Raw genomic sequence first — 18,745 nt, 5'->3', positions numbered from 1 at the left:
CGTGAAATACCACTGACTGACTCACTGACTGACTCATCAACAGAACTCAAAAACCACCGAACCTACAAAGTTGAAATTTGGCACACTGGGTCACTATGTGGTTTAGGTGCTCACTAAAAAAGGATTTTTCAAAATATTCAGTTTTACTTGTGTTATTACACATTTACTGTTTTAACTGCTCATCTCTGGCCATCTGCGCGAACATTCTAAGGGCAAACCAGCCCCTCAGTCCACAGACATGCTGCACGAACATTCTAAGGGTGACAGTTAAACACCACCAGCTTCAACAAACAGGCTCCAAAAAAGTATGCTGAATGTCATCCCGAAGTTAACAGACAGGCTGTGAAAAAGTACTCCTCTGCCCACCCTCCCGTTAGCAACACCGCTACAGCCAAATACAATCCAATACAATCCAAATACAAACCACACTATCACCTTGGACTACTAAACATTTGTCGGGTTTTGCATATGGACATCAGATTGATTACTGTGCAGACAAGTTTACTGCTCTCAGCCTCCGATCACCCTGTGCTTGCTGTCGTGCTCTGAAGTGGCAGGATGAGTCCCCAGGAATGTGCTGCAGTGGCAGTACAGTCAAGCTCCCTGCCCTTCAACCCTACCCTGAACCTCTTCACAGCCTTCTCACTCATCAGCATCCAATGGCAGAACACTTCCTTTCTGCATCCCGAAAATACAATGGCTGCTTCCACATGACATCTTTTGGAGCCCACCAGGTGAAAGAGAGCAAAACACATTTCATTAGAAAAAGACAACTACAGGAAGCTGCTGCAAAATATGTGAAAATAAACCCATCAGTCCACAGGCTGTGAGGAAATATGCTGCATGTCACCCCAAAGTTCACAAACAGGCTGTAAAGAAGTATGTTGAATGTCACCCCGAAATTCATAGAGAGCCTGTGATGAAGTATACGGAGCAAAGCACGGGTGCCCTACTAGTATATTATATACATATTATATATATATATATGAAATATAAACATATAAGCAACACTTTTTAAAAAATTATAGGATAAATTATGTTGAACTCTATGAATTGTTAATGAATAATTACATTTTTACACTATTGTATCTATCTATAATATCAGAATATTCCCTCAGCTCTTCAGCACTGATAAAACTCCAACCCAAAGAAAAAGTTTTTCAGCCTAGCCTTTTCCTGGACTTAAAAAAAAACACCTTTAATTTAGACATGGGAAAAACCAAACACACCTCATGCTCCTTCACAGCCTGACAAAGTAAAGCCCAAGAAAAGTTTTATCTGGTAATCATACTGCTAGAAGTTAAAATGATTCCACTAGAGCTCCTATAGTCACTAGAAAAGATTCACTGGAAAGACAGCAATGCTGGGAAACATTGAAGACAGTAGGAAAAGAGCAGGACCCACCATGAAATGGACTGACGTAATAAAGGAAGCCATGGCCACCAGTCTGCAAGGCTGTCAGTGAGCAAGTGAGAGGACAATTGGAGGTCACCGATTCATAAGTCAGAAGCAACTTGATGGCACATAATACACCTGAACAGGCCCTCTATTCTTGTCCCCTCACCTTTCCTCAGGTGTAAAATCCCCAAGCCTTTTGGGAAAGGCCAAGCCTATCAGGTAAGGGGGCAGGCGTACTCATAGACTTTGGCAAAGGCAAGCATAACAGAGTTCCCAGATTTAAACTGGCTAGCGGAGGGGGGGGGGGGGAGCAAGAGAAGAGCCCTTAAGGGCTTACACTGCCTCAGCAGAACACAATTGAAGAAGGTGAGAAAGTTGGGTGTATCAGGCATTGTAAACCATTGATGGTCACCAGTCACCAAAATTCTTTTTCCTGGGAGTGTTTAGAATGTGCCCAAAGAGCCCCCACCAAAGTCTCACTTGCCCAAAGCCTGCAACATCCACTATCAACGCAGAGTCCTTGAAAGGGGGGCGGGATAGAGAATGGAATGTCTTGCAGGTGGAAAAGTGGAGGCTACCTCCGCTGGAGGAAGGAGGAAGGTTAGTGAGGCCAAGGAAGGTTACCTGGAGATCTATGTCTCCCACTGCGTAGAACCTGACATCTTTAAACATCTCCTCCGAAACCTTTAGTTCCCCCTTCACTTTGCTTGCCATAGTTTTGCAAGACCAACAGCCCCAGCTTCTGCCTTACCATCGGCTGGGACTCTCTTCTGAGGCACAGGGTGTCTTTCTCCCCCCCCCCCCCACCTCCTAGCAGCTGACTATTAATAACCATCAGTGGAGTCTAATCTGGAGAACCAGGCTTGATCCCCCACTCCTTCACATGAGTGGCAGATTGTGCACTGTTGAACCGGATTTGTTTCCCTGTTCCTACATTCCTGCTGGGTGACCTTGGGCTAGTCACAGTTCGTGCAGAGCTCTCTCAGCCCCACCTACTTCATGGGTGTTTGTTGTGAGGGGGGGGAGGGAAAGGAGCTTGTAAGCCACCTTGAGTCTCCTCACAGGAAAGAAGGGGGTATAAATCCAAACTACTCCTCCTCCTCCTCCTCCTCTTCCTAATTAGGGGAATGGAGCACAGGCACTGCAGAATGGGCCATCTCTTCTGGGCAGTGAACTTCCCCCACCTCTGAGCAACAGCCTAATCAGGGGAATGGGGCATGGGCACTGCAGAACAAGCCATGTCTGATGGGCAATCGAGCTTCCCCCACCCATCTTGCAGCAGCCAACTGGGGGAATGGGGCACATGGGCTGCAGTATGTGCCATCTCTGCTGGACAGTTCAGCCTCCCCTGCCTCCTAGCAGCAGCCTAACGGGCGTCTGGGGCACATCTGCAACAGAAAACAAAACATCTCTTCCATGCAGTTGACCCTTCCCCACCTCCTAGTTGCAGCCCAATTAGGGGAACTTGGCCTGCTTGCTGAAGAATGAGCCATCTCTGTTGGACAACTGAGCATCCCCCACCTCTTCCCAGAAGACTAATCAGGGGAATGGGGCACACAAGCTGCAGAATGAGTTATCTCTTCCAGGCAATTTAGCCTCCCCACCTTCTGCTGCTGCCCCACTCGGGGCACTTGCCTCCCTCCCTCGCTCCCCCCCCCCCACACACATCCAGCCCTGATTAAAGGACAGGCTGTGCACATGTTTTGACCAGTGCAAGCCTATAAAGCTTGTACAGCATAAGGCTACAGGATAATTCAGCTTGGCACCTGTTCAAAACAACATCTGTAAAGGGACTTGGAAAGGTTAGGAATGCGTCCAGGACGTTTGTGCCACCATCTGCTCATTTCCTTCCTTATGTACCTGAATCCCCCACCAGGGAAGCTGCTATATCCTGGGAGTAACAGCCATCCTTCAGGCAGAATTTGCTCTGTGGCCTTCTGGCAAGGATCAGAGGCTACCTCCTTATACCTTTGACGAAGCATTCTAGCAGAAATTGCATGATTGTCGCTCCAAAAAGTTTCTGTGCAATTCAGTCAAAAGTTCAGAACCTCTGGATCTCACAGAGAGGTCATATGAGCTTTTAGGGTTTTGGTAAAGTCGACTGTTCCACAAAGATCAGAATCCAAGGTCCTTACAGTATTTTAGCTTGCAAGCTTGTGGTCAAACTGCTGGAATTACAAGTGATCTCCAGACTGCAGAGACCAGTTCTCTTGGAGAAAATGTCTGAATTCTAGAGGGTGGGCACTATGAAATTATAGTCTGTCCTCCCTGGGCTCCACTCTCAAAAAATCTCCAGGAATTTTCCAGCCTGGAGTTGGCAACCCTAGCTTTTTTGTTGGTCCAATAAACTCTTTTTTTCTTTGCCAGAACCGGCTGCAAAAGATTTCGTCTAGCTGTCTCAGGGCAGTACAAAAGCACACGCTCAAGTGATTCTACACAGTTCATAATGCATATGCAAATTCTTTCATGATGAGGAATTTTCAACTGTTTGCCTTGCAACAAAGCTGATAGTAGTATGTGACATCTTGCACGTGTAAAGGCTTGATGCTGATTGGGCTCTGTTGGTTGGATTAAGTTCTTTGCCAAATAAGCTACCTTGGCATGGATTCCAAAGGAGAGCGGGGAACGAAACTTACTGGCTTCTCTGGTTAGATCCTGATTCTCCTTTTCAAGCTCTGAAGGATTTCATTACCTGGTAACATTGGGCCTTTCCCCACTTACCTTAAGCCCCGCGCTACTCTCCTAAAGTATCGTGGGGTCCCCCTGCACTCCCCACGACAGGGGCGGTGACAGCAAAGCCGCCCCGATGCTGCCGCTGTCGCGCCCCCTCAGTGCGCGACATCCCTGGCACTGGAGAAAAAGGCGCAGAGCACAGGGTCGTGGGGACGCCCGGGCGTGCGCCAGGGATGCCGCGCGCTGAGAGCAGCATGCGGCATAGGGGGGATCCTGATGAGTGGGGAAACGCCCATTGTTAAAGTCTCAAGTGACCAACCTCAGATGTGAGGGCAATCTGGCTGCGACATCAGTCACCCCATTGATCACCAGGGTTGATTCAGCTGATCTGGCTGGTTAGGCGGGTGTCTCTTACCTTCCTCACCACTCCATGTGCATCCCTTCCAAAGCTGTGCACTCGGTGGAAGATGACAACCATCCCAGATAGGAAGAGTGTACCGTTCTTCAATCAAGGGTATATGATAGTTGCACTTCCCTGCTAGAACCTCCAAACACTCTTTAAGGTGCTATCTGACACTTCATTTTGGTAGACTTTGGCCATCATAGACAGCGAATGAGAATTCAAAGCTTGAGGGTTTTTAAAAACCCACCTGGGAACATACTTGTCAAGGAAAGTTTCGGTACTGTATTGCAAACCTTCTTGGCATAAATGTTTGAAATGTTAAATAGAAAGTGAATAGAAAGTAAACGAAAAGTTAAGTAGAAAGTATGTGCCTTCCTCATTATGTCTGGCATTTCAAGGGCTTCTCCTGTTCCCTTTTTCTTGTGCATTCTGGGAATTATTGATCTACAGCTGGGAGTCCAAGACTGGAGCGGGAACAAGCAGCGCTCTCTATCTTGCCAGAAATGAGCTACAAAAAGCATAGGTTTGTTCCAGTCTAACCCTGCTTCAGGGCACGGACCACTTCTGAAAACATCCTTCCTGCTGATCCCTTTGAAACTCAGGATCGCTTACCCTTTTGCACTCGCACTGTCTCAAACGGCAGTCAAACCTCAGCAGTCCCATTCTCCTTTAAAAGTTCCATTTTCATGTTTCAGCCGCCATCCCGGTCCCGTCTTTAATCTTCACACTGCATGTACTTTGCTTGCCTCTAGATATTTTTATTCACAGTCAGTTACCCGGAATGAGCACTAGAGAGCAACAGCAATTCAATTAATTTCACACTCTCCGCAGGGAGCCAAAGGATTTTAAACCTTGTGTGTTGCAGGTGATCTGTAACAATCTTTTCTCAGTGTATTTGCCAAAACTATTACATCTATATGTATATATTTATTTCCTGTCAGCCTCATGGTGAGGCAACAAAAGAAGTCAAAAAGCTTACGACCACAGAACTGGGAACAAACACAAAAAGCAGCGTTATTACAAATAGAACATACTGTTCAGCCTACAGTGAGATTTACACACACTAAAAATGACATTGGTACAAACTGGAGTTGGCCATTGGTGATAAGTTTATTGATCTTCCCAGACTGAAGAAGTTAACTAGTTTAACAACAGCTGATTATTAACTCAGATTGTTGTTAACCCTATAATAAGGTGGAAACCAAAAGGTTGAGAGAGGAAAAAAAACTTTTTAGTGCACAGTACCTAACAACGAAAATTAAAAACCAGTCATGCTAAAAACCAAATTAAGTGTTACCTCAATAGGCGCACCAGTGCACCGGATGCTTTCCCCCCTTGCTACGCCTCTGCTGAGCCCATATGGGGAAAAGGGCCTATAAAATTGATATCATTATATCTATATTTTCTGTATTGTAAACCATTCTGAGCCCTGCATCAGTTGGAGGTAGAAGTGCTAGAAATCTAATAATAAATAAATTAAATTAATAGCTGGAACACTAAAAGAAAAAAAAATGAATTCAGCTTCATTCTGGCCCAGTAAGCTTCACACACCAAGGAAAGCAGTCACTTTCTTGTAAGGTGACTGTTGTTACCTCTGACAGATCGTAAACACAGTTTTGAATACTTTCTTTTCATGCATTCAAAAATTGAACATTTTGGAATGTGCAGATATGTTGTTTGCAATTTGCAATCAAATTGTGATTCAAATGGAGGCATGCTTGCTCTATTTTTCTTTGTGACCAATGTGCTGTTCTAAAACATCTGCAATGTTGACTTTCAAATATCTGCCCTGATGAAGAATGCTTTCAGACTTTCACCTTTCTTAGTCTCCAGGACAGGTTGATGGTGGCAGTGAGGGTTGGAATCATGACATTATTTTGGATTTGCTCTTACGGTAATTATGCTTTAGACAGCTACATAATTTAAGAGATTTATCATCGCTGCTGTCCTTTGAACAATGCATTCCTGCAACTCATTTGCTGAGCACTTTGTTCCATTGATATATTACTCAAAGGATAACAACATCTGGGATGCACAGGTCTAGCAATTTAAAATAATAACTTTACTCAGGAGCAAAGGTGTTGTTTGTTGAAATAATCTGAAGTGGGCCAGTATTCACTCCTGACAGCTGACCCGATACGAACACCCAGATTTTATATGAAAAGGACATTTCTAACCCACTCTTCATTAATTTAAAATCTTTTCTGCCAACAAAATCAAACAAAGAAGACCTAGAGGCCATCTATGCTATGTGAAGAAAAAGCAATGAATCACTCAGGGGCTCAGCTGTATCAATTTTCCAAGACAGCACAATTGTATGGCATGCAGGTATGGCACAAACAATATTATACACACACATGATTAGGAACATACACATGTAAACGAAGTATGTTTTCAGGCTGTGGGTGTAACCTCTATCTGTGGGTTCTGTGGGGCAGAACTTGGAATGAGTTTGCAACAACAAATTTTAAAAACAAAATGGTTTACTTTCTTAACATATAACATATAACACCAACATTTAACATCACACTTCAAGGCCCTGTTCAGGTTGTATTTTCAAGTCCTCCTAGTTACAGTCTACTGATACTGCCAAGTCCAATTCTTCTTTGCAAGTGGGTTGGCTCCTGAAGACTCCAAGGACTTGATGAACAGGATTCAACATGATGAAGGTTTCCAGGAGAACTCTCACCCATTACAACCACAAAAAGAAACCCTGAAACAATAAACTCCAACATTTACAACATAGCAAAAAATTAACAACTACCTTCCCAGTAGTTCCCAACAACATTGCAGCTACCTTAACAAGGTGTTAAGGGCTTATACAAATCAAGGTCCGAGTCTGGTAGCCTTGTCTCCTCCAAACTACATGAGGTCTGCAGCCTCTTGCTGCTTTGAGTCTCCACCCCTTACTGGGTCAACCCATTCTGAGCATTTGGGTTACATGGGCTTGAACTCTATTGTGTTTTTTATCTCCTTGTGCAAGTACCACAGTTGCTGAGTGCTGCCACTATCAAAAGATAAGCACCCAGTTTCCTATAAAAACCTTCCTCTGAGGGTTCATTCATGCAAAACCTGAAGTCCATGGAAGGAGAAGACACATACCTGGAGGGGAAAAAATCTTTTCATGCACTGAAAGTGAGAATTCTGCTCTAGAGGCTGAGATGTGGCACATTAAAGGTTAGCAAATTTATAGTGAAAAGGTATAACTTTTCTTAGGCTGTGCTGTTATTTTCATTTCATTGCTAAACAGATTTCTGGTTTCCAGAAAAACAGATGTCAGATTTCCCCTATTTCTGTTGGCAACCAACTAAAGAGAAACAAAGCCACGAAGGACACACAGTTATGAAGAAATTAGGTGGAATTATTTACATGAAAAATTTTTAGTTAGGAACACAAGGCCTCTCCAGCTGTGAAGCCATCATCTTTCGGGAAGGGTTCCCAATGTGACAGGGAGAAAGTATGCCATCCCTTTAATGGAGACTTAATGTGTAGAAATAGCACTTGCAGCTTTTCATGGAATGAAGTTGAATGACATCATACGTTGATTTCTGTAGATCAAACTGATGTTGGGCGTTTCCCCACTCACCACCATCCCTGGCGTGCGCCCAGGTGTCCCCACGACCCCGCGGTCATCAAAAGGCGCCGTTTACAAGAGCGCCAGGGATGCCGTGCGCTGAGGGGGCGCGACAGCGGCAGCGTCGGGGCAGCTGCGCTGTCGCCACCCCTGTAATGGGGAGTGCCGATGGACCCTGCACTACTTGAGGAGAGTAGCGCGGGGCTTAAGGTAAGTGAGGAAAGGCACGTTAAAGGGACAGCCAAAAGAACTAGTTTAAAAATTGGTGGGCCACAGTGTAAGGTTTTTAGACTGAATCGTACCAGCTGAATCAAACCTGTTTGCTCTCAAAAATAATTTCTGTTGATTCAGGTATGGTATGGTACGTTTTGAGATAATCTGATGCAGAATTATCAACATTGGTTAAAGACAAGTAGCTGTTCTAGGAGGCTGCATGCAACATTTAGCACAAGGAATGCTCAGATATTCAAAGAAACAATCCCTTTCCCTATTGTCAAACACTAAACCCCTGAAGGTATATGAATGCACAACTCCAGGCCAGTCTTTGAAATACCCATCATCTATTTTTGCTCCGCTCCCCACACCATCTTCAATAATACAAGAAAGAATTCATAACCCATAACAGATACGCTCAGCTACTTCAATACTGGGAGAGCAGGACATTCCAAGTCACCTTTTTGCTGCCCCTCGACAGAGCTTCAGCAACTTTAATAAGATAATGTATAGCTATTATCGCCCAGCTAGTGTAAGTCAAACAACTTTCATCAATTACTTCAACAGCCAAACTAACACTCAGTTTTCCCATAACCCTCAGAGTGGAACAGTTTACCCATCGTTAATTCCTAAGAAAAGAACTGCATCCCCCCCCCACACACACACACCCCCACACAGTAGAACATATGCTGATAAATCGGAACTATTTAGCAACCGAGGTATACCGACTCAGCTATAGCTGAAAGAGGAATAATGGGAGTACCAGTCAGGCTATTGAATTAATGATACCTAAAATTAGCTTAATTAATTAGCTTAGTTACTGGAGTAATTTGGTTAGCAGATTAATTAATGTTCTTAAAGAAAGTGATTTGACTACTACAGCTCTGGTTCACCTAAAGGACTTCTATTACTGGATCAAATCCTAAAACTACTATCTGTGTATTTTATTACCTTTAAGGGAATACTGTTCCACACATCTGTAAAATGTTCACAGCTCACTTTAGGAAGTGTGACAAATGTCATATGTTGGGTTAGAACCACCAGCTTTTCTGCTGGTGGCAAAGAAAGAAGAGGAGGTTTCATTTGACCATAAAAAAATATGCTGGAGTTTATGGACTAGAACATGTTTGCTTGTTTGTTTATTAAACCACCACATACACACAGAGAGAGAGACACACCTGTTTGCATGGACTTCTGGTTTTTCAGCTCATTTGGTGGAATTTTCTTCTTCACTTCTTCAGTAATAATTCTTATTGTCTTGTTTTTAATTTTAAGGATCACCTCACATGTCTAATCATAAATAAGCACATCATAATATTTAAATTATACGCTCATCTAATACATTCTTTAAAATGTTACAAAATACAAAATATTTCAAAATTATCAACAGCATAGATCACATAATGAATATTGTGCAAAATTACTTGCACACCTTTTGATCATCACATTTAAAAGCCATTCCATAGAATGCGAAGGTGTCCAATCTAGCACGAAGCTAAGTATTATTGCATTACTCCAAGTTAAACAAATATATTTCTCAATAGTATACAGCTGGCAAACTTACTTAGCTTAGTCATCAATCACATGTGACTAACAATTGTCTTTTCTGTCCTAGGTGCTTGCAAAACTTACAGTATTAATCATGATAATCAATCTCAGCTTCAAGTAACCCATGGTAATTGAAATAGGAACTGAAACTTATACCAAGGGAACTGGAACTTACATGAAGATGTAGGTTGCTTTTTTTATGCTTTAGCATTTCTATACCTACTGTATATTTGTGGTCATATTGTGTATTATTAATAATAGCAGTGTGCCATCAAGTCACAACTGACTCATGATTACTGCAAAATCATGGTGTTTTCAAGAGAAGAAATGAACAGAGGTAGATTCCCCATGGGGGAAATATCCTGAGATTGGACCGGGACCATAAAATACTAGTATCTTTTTATCTCAGGATGTCCGTCCCCACCGCAACCGAGGTCTCGAGTTGAAACTGGGATCAAAATGTCCACCTCCTTTCCACGAGCCCGGGATCAGCTCGGCAGCTCTTTTTTTGCTAGTTGTCTGATTAGCTGTTGCTTTGGGGCAGGAATGTGAACAAGCATTCCCTTTCCCCCGCCCCCCCCCCCCCATCACTGCTACATAGCTACTTCATCACAAAGCATAGAGCTTCGTGGCCAAGAACAGCACACAAAAAAGGTACATTCCATTTTTTCCTTTGCATGGTCGTAGCTTCGTATCCAAGAAGAAAACATAAAAAGGTGTGTTCCTGCCTGCCCCGAGTCACCCGTTCTGAGCATGCCCAGGCTACTCTGTGCTGTGATTGGCTGACAGCTTGTATGGAGACTCAGGGCGGGAAAAATAACCTGGGATAATGGTGGATGATTCCCCATGATACCGACCTCATCCTGGGGTCATTAGAAAAGATCCTCCTTCCTGGCAATTTTTGAAAATCCCAGGATGAGGAGGATATCGCAGAGCAGGGCTGGGACAGAGCCAAATTTGGGAAGTCCCTCCTTGAACCGGGATGTTTACCCTGAGTATCTTGGGAATCAATCAGAGGTAGTTTTCCATTCTTTTCTTCTGCATGTCTTTGTTGGTGGTCTCCCATTCAGTACTAAGCATGGTTGACCTTGCTTAACTTTCAAGCTCTGAGGAGATCAAGCTAGCTAAATGTGCCAAAGTTTTATAGTCTTCAGATTTCTTTTAAAAAGAAAATAGATATCTCAAAATTTCTTGATTTGTATTTTGAGTAGCGCATTCCACACAACACAAATAAAATTTGGGGGGGGGGGGGCAGAATCCCAGTGGAAAAAGTTTTATTTTTCCTGAAAATGTTTTATTTCGAAAATGCTAAAATGAGGACTTATTTGTGGGAAATGTTTGGAAAATGTTTCCGGCTTGCTGTGTGGAATTTAGGAAATGTTTTATTTTCCCTGCCCGATTTAGAAGCTCTTCTTTTTGAGGTGCTGTGTGGTTTCCGGGCTGTTCTTTTTGTTTCTGTTGTGCCCACCATTTTGTGCCATTTGTGATTCTCCATGCTGTTTGCCTTTTGTTGAAGTTTTCTATGGACTGTTTTTACCTCGGGCTCACATCTGCCCATGATTTCTGTCATTTGCTGTGCACGAATATATTTCTTTTTGCCTGCCAATTCCGCAAACATGCTGTTTCCTCCTCCCCCCCCCCCACTTTTGTCTTGAATAAAATGTCTTCAACACTATGTACCTCGGGCTCACATCTGCCCATGATTTCTGTCATTTGCTGTGCACGAATATATTTCTTTTTGCCTGCCAATTCCGCAAACATGCTGTTTCCTCCCCCCCCCCCTTTTTTCTTGAATAAAATGTCTTCAACACTATGTAGACACAATTCAAGAACTGGAAAATGTGCAGATTTCATGTTGATGTAGTTTCAAAGCCACGTTTTCAAATAAAACACTTTATTTTACCATCCTATGCAGACAAAGAACAAGAAAATGATTCTTTTTAAACATTTCATTTGTGATGAGCAGTATGGGCCAGTGTTTGAACTTCTGGATGGATTGCACAGTCCACCATTGTTCAACTTTGGGTGGCAAAAGAAGAAATAATAATTCTGATGCTCAAAGACTGATATTAAACATATGAGATGAGTCACAATGGTTCATTGTAAGTTGGATCTGACCTAGAAAAAGAAAATAGAAGCTCTTACATTTGGGGTGGGGGGGGGGGTTTGCCACAAGTTATCCTAGCTTTCTGATTTCAAAGGTCAGCGGTTATAGAATGGCTGGAAACATCTAAGAGATCCAGCCCTGAATAGAAAAAAAATATATTCATGAAATAAATGTTAGCAATTCATGTATGCGACAGCACACGTACTACAGAAATTAAATATATAACATTCATGCCCTAGAGCAATAAAGTCTAGAGGACATTCAATCAACATGTGTTTTATTGAAAATCTCTTTAGGCAATAATGTTTCAGCAGCAATCTTTTCCCCTCAAAAGCCCTTTCCAATATTATATATTTCTTGGAAAACCTATAATGCTTCCAAGAGCAGTAATGATCTCAGATAAAAACTGAAAAACAGAAGCAATATAATATTCTGCCGTTGAAAGGAAAACTAAGTCATATTTTTAAAGGCTTTGAAGACATGAAGAAGAAGAAGAAGAAGAAGAAGAAGAAGAAGAAGAAGAAGAAGAAGAAGAAGAAGAGGAGGAGGAGGAGGAGGAGGAGGAGGAGGAGGAGTTGGATTTATATCCCCCTTTCTCTCCTATAGGAGACTCAAAGGGCCTTTCAAACCCCTTTCCCTTTCCCACTCACAACACCCTGTGAGTTAGGTTGGGCTGAGAGAGCTCAGAAGAACTGTGATTAGCCCAAAGTCACCCTTTGCTAAAAAGAAATGGGGCACAGGGAGAGCATCTTGCGCTGAGCTGTGGAAAAGTCACAGGACTCATAACTCTGCAAGTTCTACATCTCTTTCCTCCCTTGCCGTCAAATTGGTGTTACTGTTTAGAGCTGTAGCGAGGAACCAAGGGGAAGGGATTGAGAAGGAGCATTCCTTTCCTTGCTGGCTGTTTCTCTCTCTCAAATGTCTTCTCTTGAGTTGGTAGTTTTCTGGCAGGTGAAAAGATTTGCAGGACTTGAGAGTGAACAAAGAGGCTGCTACAACAGATAGGAATTCCAGAGCAGAGAAACAGGGATCAAAATATTCCCTGACCAAAAGTGATATGATAAACTATTGAACACTGAGACTCTTCTCTCATTCCCACCAGAGCAGAAGTAGGTGGGGACTAGATAGACTACTATTTTTTTTTTGTAGAAACATGTCTTTGGAATGCTCTCCTACAAGAGCCCCACTAGGCATTTTTATACACCGTAAGAACTGAAGAAGACCAAGCTAGATCAGGCCAAAGTCCTATCTAATCCAGCATTCTTAAGAAGAGTAGAAGAGAGTTTGGATTTATACCCCACTTTTCTCAACCAAAAGGAGTCTCAAAGCGGCTTACAAACTCATTCCCTACCTCTCCCCACAACAAGCACCTTGTGTGGTAGGTGGGTGTGAGAGAATCTGGAAAGAACTGTGACTAGCTCAAGAGCAATGAGCAGGAAGAGTGAGGAGTCAAACCTGGTTTTCTAGATTAGAGTCCACCGCTCTTAACCACTACACCACACTGGCCTCACAGTGGTCTCTAGGAAGACCATGAGCCAAATGACTACAATAGTATTCTGCTTCCTGTGCTCCTCAGCAACTGATATAAAGAGACATATTGTCCCAGCTATTGGAGGGAGTAGATACCCAGCATGACTGTTAGCCATTGATAGCTGTCTATTCCCCCTTTAAAGCCAACAAAAGATGTTCTGTTTTTCTTCTGCATTTTGCTCATGTTAAGTTGTTCTTGCTATTCTGCATGGTTGTTTATTTATTTATTTAAATTATTTATTAATTCGACTTAATAAACCGCTCTCCCCCGAAGGGCTCAGAGCGGTGTACAAAACACTAAATAGCAAAAAACAAAACATAGAAGAACATTTGGGTGCTGTGTGGTTTCCGGGCTGTATGGCCGTGTTCTAGTAGCATTCTCTCCTGACGTTTCGCCTGCATCTGTGGCTGGCATCTTCAGAGGATCATGCCAGCCACAGATGTGAAGTGAAGCATCGGAAAAAAACTACTAGAATTCTGTGCTTAACTGAAGCTACAACATAGAAATGATCAAACCATTGAAACCTTCGACAATACATAGAAGAACATTATTAAAATACATAAAATCAATAACATCAGTAGCAGCAATACAGCCCACCCACAATTTGGTGGATGCCGTCCGGTCCGAACCCTGGGAGGGGATCGGCAAGTTGTCAAAGAAACAGATGGTGCAGAGGGCACATGTGATTGCTAAAATGCAGGCTCCAAAATATCTGGTGGCATACAGATCTAAAACTCCAAACAATTGTTTAAAGTTGTACTGATAATTTGATTGCTTTACATTTGATCATTTACACCCATTTTAATTTTGAAAACATTGGAGTATAGCTATTTTAATCAATAAAACATATCATTGCCTTTGGTGTGGATCTTTGTGTCTAAAAAAATCTCAGCAGCAAATAGGTCCACGCCCCCTTATTTTAAGCTTCCTCCATCATCAAACAGAAAACCTATAAAATATCTTAATCCCTTTCTGCTTTAGGTTTTTTTAATTAGAAACCAAGCTGTCCACTTGCATCCCTTTAATTACTATTAGCTTTTAAGCCTGTGGTTAATTTTATTCTAGGTGAAATAATCATAATAATCATAATTATAATTATTATAATAGTTATCATTGTAATCCTCTAAGGTCCTCCCTACTGGAAATGTTTCCCATTCAGACTGAAGAACATGCGGGGGGGTGGGGGGGCACTTGAGTCCTGCTTCCCACACTTGTGCTCTTAGGACATTTCAGAACAACTGTTGTTATAATGAAGGACTCCTACATGAAATTGGTATGAAACCTGCTAGCTATCACATAGCTGCATGTGATAACCTCCTAGGTTTTCCATGTACCCAATGTACAGGCTTTAGAAGCTCCTTGTTATTAATGTATGTGTAACACCCATGCTCAGAATGGGTTGACCCAGAAAGGGGTGGAGACTCAAAGCAGCAGGAGGCTGCAGAGCTCATGTAGTTTGGAGGAGACAAGGCTACTAGACTCGCACCTTGGTTTGTATAAGCCCTTAACTCCTTGTTAAGGTAACTGCAATGTTGTTGGGAACTAGTGGGAAGGTAGTTGTTTATTTTTGCTATGTTGTAAATGTTGGAGTTTATTGTTTCAATTATTTTTATGTTTGTAATGAGTGAGAGTTCTCCTGGAAACCTTCATCATGTTGAATCCTGTTCATCAAGCCCTTGGAGTCTTCAGGAACCAACCCACTTGCAGGAAGAATTGGACTTGGCAAATATCAGAAGACTGTAACTAGAAGGACTTGAAAATGCAACCTGAACAGGACCTTGAAGTGGGAAGTTAAATGTTGATGTTTGATGAAGAACCCCCACATTTGGTGAAGTTTGGGTCAGCAGGTGCTCCCATCTTCCACTGGAAACAATTGAAAACGCCAGTGGAAGAAGGGGCACCCCTTTGGGTGGTTCATAAAATTGGATCCCCTGATTTGAACTTCACCAACCTTGGAGGTTCTTCTAAGGAGTTTGACCTGCAGCTGTGCTGCGAATTTGGTGCATCAACATTGGAAAAGGTCTCCCAAGAGCCACCCCTCCCTTTCCCATAGATTTTAATGGAGTCAAAAAAAAATTCAGTTATCTGGAAAAAAGCTGCAATTTTTTTTTTACCAGTATGGGCATTCAGCTCCCCCCCCACCCCCCTGAAAATTTCTGGGTCCAATAAACTCGCATCCAAAAAATTCAGCAAAAAAATTCATACCAATCATGCTAGTAATACTGGAATTCTGGATTGTGAGAGTCTACTTATGCATGAATAAATGAGCATAGCAGCAAAACTATAAGAGCAGAATGCGGCAGCTAGAGGAGTTAGCCACTTCTTGATGCATGTGCAATTGCCTATTTGATGTTCCCTTTGTGCATAGGTGCCTCGCTCTGCTACAAACCCTCTCCTATAGTTCTTACGTAAACCAAGCAGAAAATGACTGCTCCACTTCAAAAGTACAGTAGTCCTAGGAAGTGCTGGTATCCGCTGACATGGCTTAGACCACTCAGTGCTAAATGTTCAGCTTCCACCTGTCTGGAGCAGAGACTACCGGTGACGACAATTATATGCTACATCCAGACAAAGGCGCGCTTGCAAATTGGAGTATTAAATCAAGACCCACATTAGAGTAACATGAATTTCCTTGGTCTTCATTGGATTAGAACAGATCGTATGGAACTAATCTAATGTGGTTTGTGGATGTCACATTAGTTCTGCATTGGTCATGGAGATTATGCAAAGATGGAAAATGTAATAGAGATAACAAACCTGCCATTCCGGTCCAAATCCATTTACCTTTAAATCCTCATGTCAGAATGCTGCAAAATTCCCAGGGAATGTATTCAACAGTCATACTTAGATATGTTCAAAGATTTGGGTCCCATATGAGCCACTTAGCCAACCTGTTGGGCTCATTCCAGTCACAAAACCTGCCAAACAGATTTGCACTAGAAGATTGTTGCAAAATCGCACCTGCACAATATCGCTGTCTACTCAAACCAATTGGCAGTCTTTATAGTCACTAGGGACTACTTAGACAAATGCTGCAGGGTAGGATTATATTAAAAACAGGATTTATTTATAGTTTCAGATAGATAGTCATGTTGATCTGCAGTAAAAGAGTCTAGTACCAATTGGCCATGTTGGCAGGGGCTGATGGGAATTGTAGTCCATAACATCTGGAGTGCCAAAGGTTCGCCACCACTGGTCTAGTAGCACCTTAGTCTAGTATGAGTCTAGTAGCACCTTAGAGGCTAAGTCTAAGTATGAGTCTAGTCTAGCACCTTAATATGAGTCTAGTAGCACCTTAGAGACCAACAAGGTTTTCGGGGTATAAACTTTTGACATTCAACCCTCCCATTGTCGCTATTGGAAGAAGAGAGCTCTGACACTCAAAAGCTTAAACCTTGGAAATATTGTTTGTCTTTATGGGGATACTGGACTTGAGTCTAGTATTTGTAGATGATTTAATTGTCTATGTAAACAATTGCCTGCTGAGCGGAGCAGTTATACAGCCAGAACAGGAGAGGCCAAGGGTGGGAAAAGTTATAGAACACAATTTGACTATGTGTGTATGTATATGCCCAAAAAGCCAGTTGCGTTGTACAGTACGGTTAGGAAGGAAAACAGTGAGATGCAGTGCTTGACAGGCACAAATGGACTGATGGTCAAAGCATCTGTTCCCCATTCATAACTGGCAAACAGGAGGTGAGCTGAACCAGCATGTGTTTGAGTATCCTGAGCCTTATATATTGATGAGGGGCCATCCATCCTTATCTTCCCATTCTTGCCTCCATTAATATTAATGTCAGCATAGACATCCTCTTCTCTGTTTAGTTCAGCTAGTAATTAGTCTCTCCCGGTGTTTTTTGTTAGTTCAAAACATGTGGTTGACTTCAAGGACAGTTTGTTCCTTCACTGTGACCACCCCAACCCTTTCAGAGGAGGCGTGGACCGCCCTCTGCATCCTGTAATTCCAGAGAACATGTATGGCACCTATTTTTTCAAATGGAACAGAACTGGGACATGTTGATTAGGCAATTTGCTGCACTTCTTTACTGCTTTCTGGTTCATGAGCCATTTTTCATCTGTTGCTGTGCTTTGAAGGCTAGTCTATTGTAAGTTGCCTCAAACTAGTCATAGTTGGGCAGTGCGCTTTTTGGGGAAAATCAAAAGACTCATAACATGGAGCCCTGGGACTCGTTCGTTTGTTCAAACCAATACTTCAAATTTAACCTAATGAGGCTTGAATTTCCGCAGCTGAAATCATAATCGGGACATCAATTGTGAGCATCGTGTGTGAACACTCAAAGATCGCTTCTGAACACCATGATTTCTAGGAGATTTTATATGAAGAAACACAACTTACAGAGCAATCCTATGTTGGTTTACTGTGAATCCTACTCAGGTCTTGGGTGCTGTGTGGTTTCCGGGCTGTATGGCCGTGTTCTAGCAGCATTCTCTCCTGACGTTTCGCCTGCATCTGTGGCTGGCATCTTCAGAGGATCCTCTGAAGATGCCAGCCACAGATGCAGGCGAAACGTCAGGAGAGAATGCTGCTGGAACACAGCCATACAGCCCGGAAACCACACAGCACCCAAGTGATTCCGGCCGTGAAAGCCTTCGACAATACACTGCTCAGGTCTGTTCAATGAGGGTTCTTAGGATTGTGCTGTGAATGTCTTGCTAGGTGGGATGTAAAACCTAGGCATGATGTGAAATTTGATATGAGCACGATCACCAGGCAAAGTTACCTGGCTCAAACCCCCTTGATTACATATCAGGCAACAAGCAGATCAGATCACCTTGAGCAAATTTAGGTAGATGTACAGCAGCAGCTGGTGCTGGGGATCCAGGTCTTTGCAGCTCACAGTTGCTTTTACCTGAACTACACCTTCTTGATTGATGGTAGTGAAGCACAAATTCCCCAGGATCACAGCAAAGTTATTAAGGTGACCACCTGGGACAATAAGGAATCGCTCATCCCCTCAGCACCTATTCTGATGACCTTATATACACACATCCGTTCTAAATTAAGCAACTGTAATTCTAGCTCAGGCCCACAAGGTGGCATTAATGAACCTATGTCAAATATAATCGATGTCTCAAACACAGGAGACTTGGATGTCTAGAAAGGCTGAATACCTTTTCTGTACAGTCAGTGGTAAGTCCAAGGAACATTTTGTAGACCTGCAGTGCAGTCTCTAGTTGTCTTGACACATCTAGTTGTCTTGACACACCTGTGCAGAGCTTTTGGCAGCCCAATGACAATGGAAAACCGCATCAAGAGTAGCTAACACAGAGTTTAGG

Source organism: Sphaerodactylus townsendi, linkage group LG03 (assembly GCF_021028975.2).
Source record: "Sphaerodactylus townsendi isolate TG3544 linkage group LG03, MPM_Stown_v2.3, whole genome shotgun sequence".
NCBI classification, from domain to species: domain Eukaryota; kingdom Metazoa; phylum Chordata; class Lepidosauria; order Squamata; family Sphaerodactylidae; genus Sphaerodactylus; species Sphaerodactylus townsendi.
Note: the sequence above shows the minus strand (reverse complement) of the source record.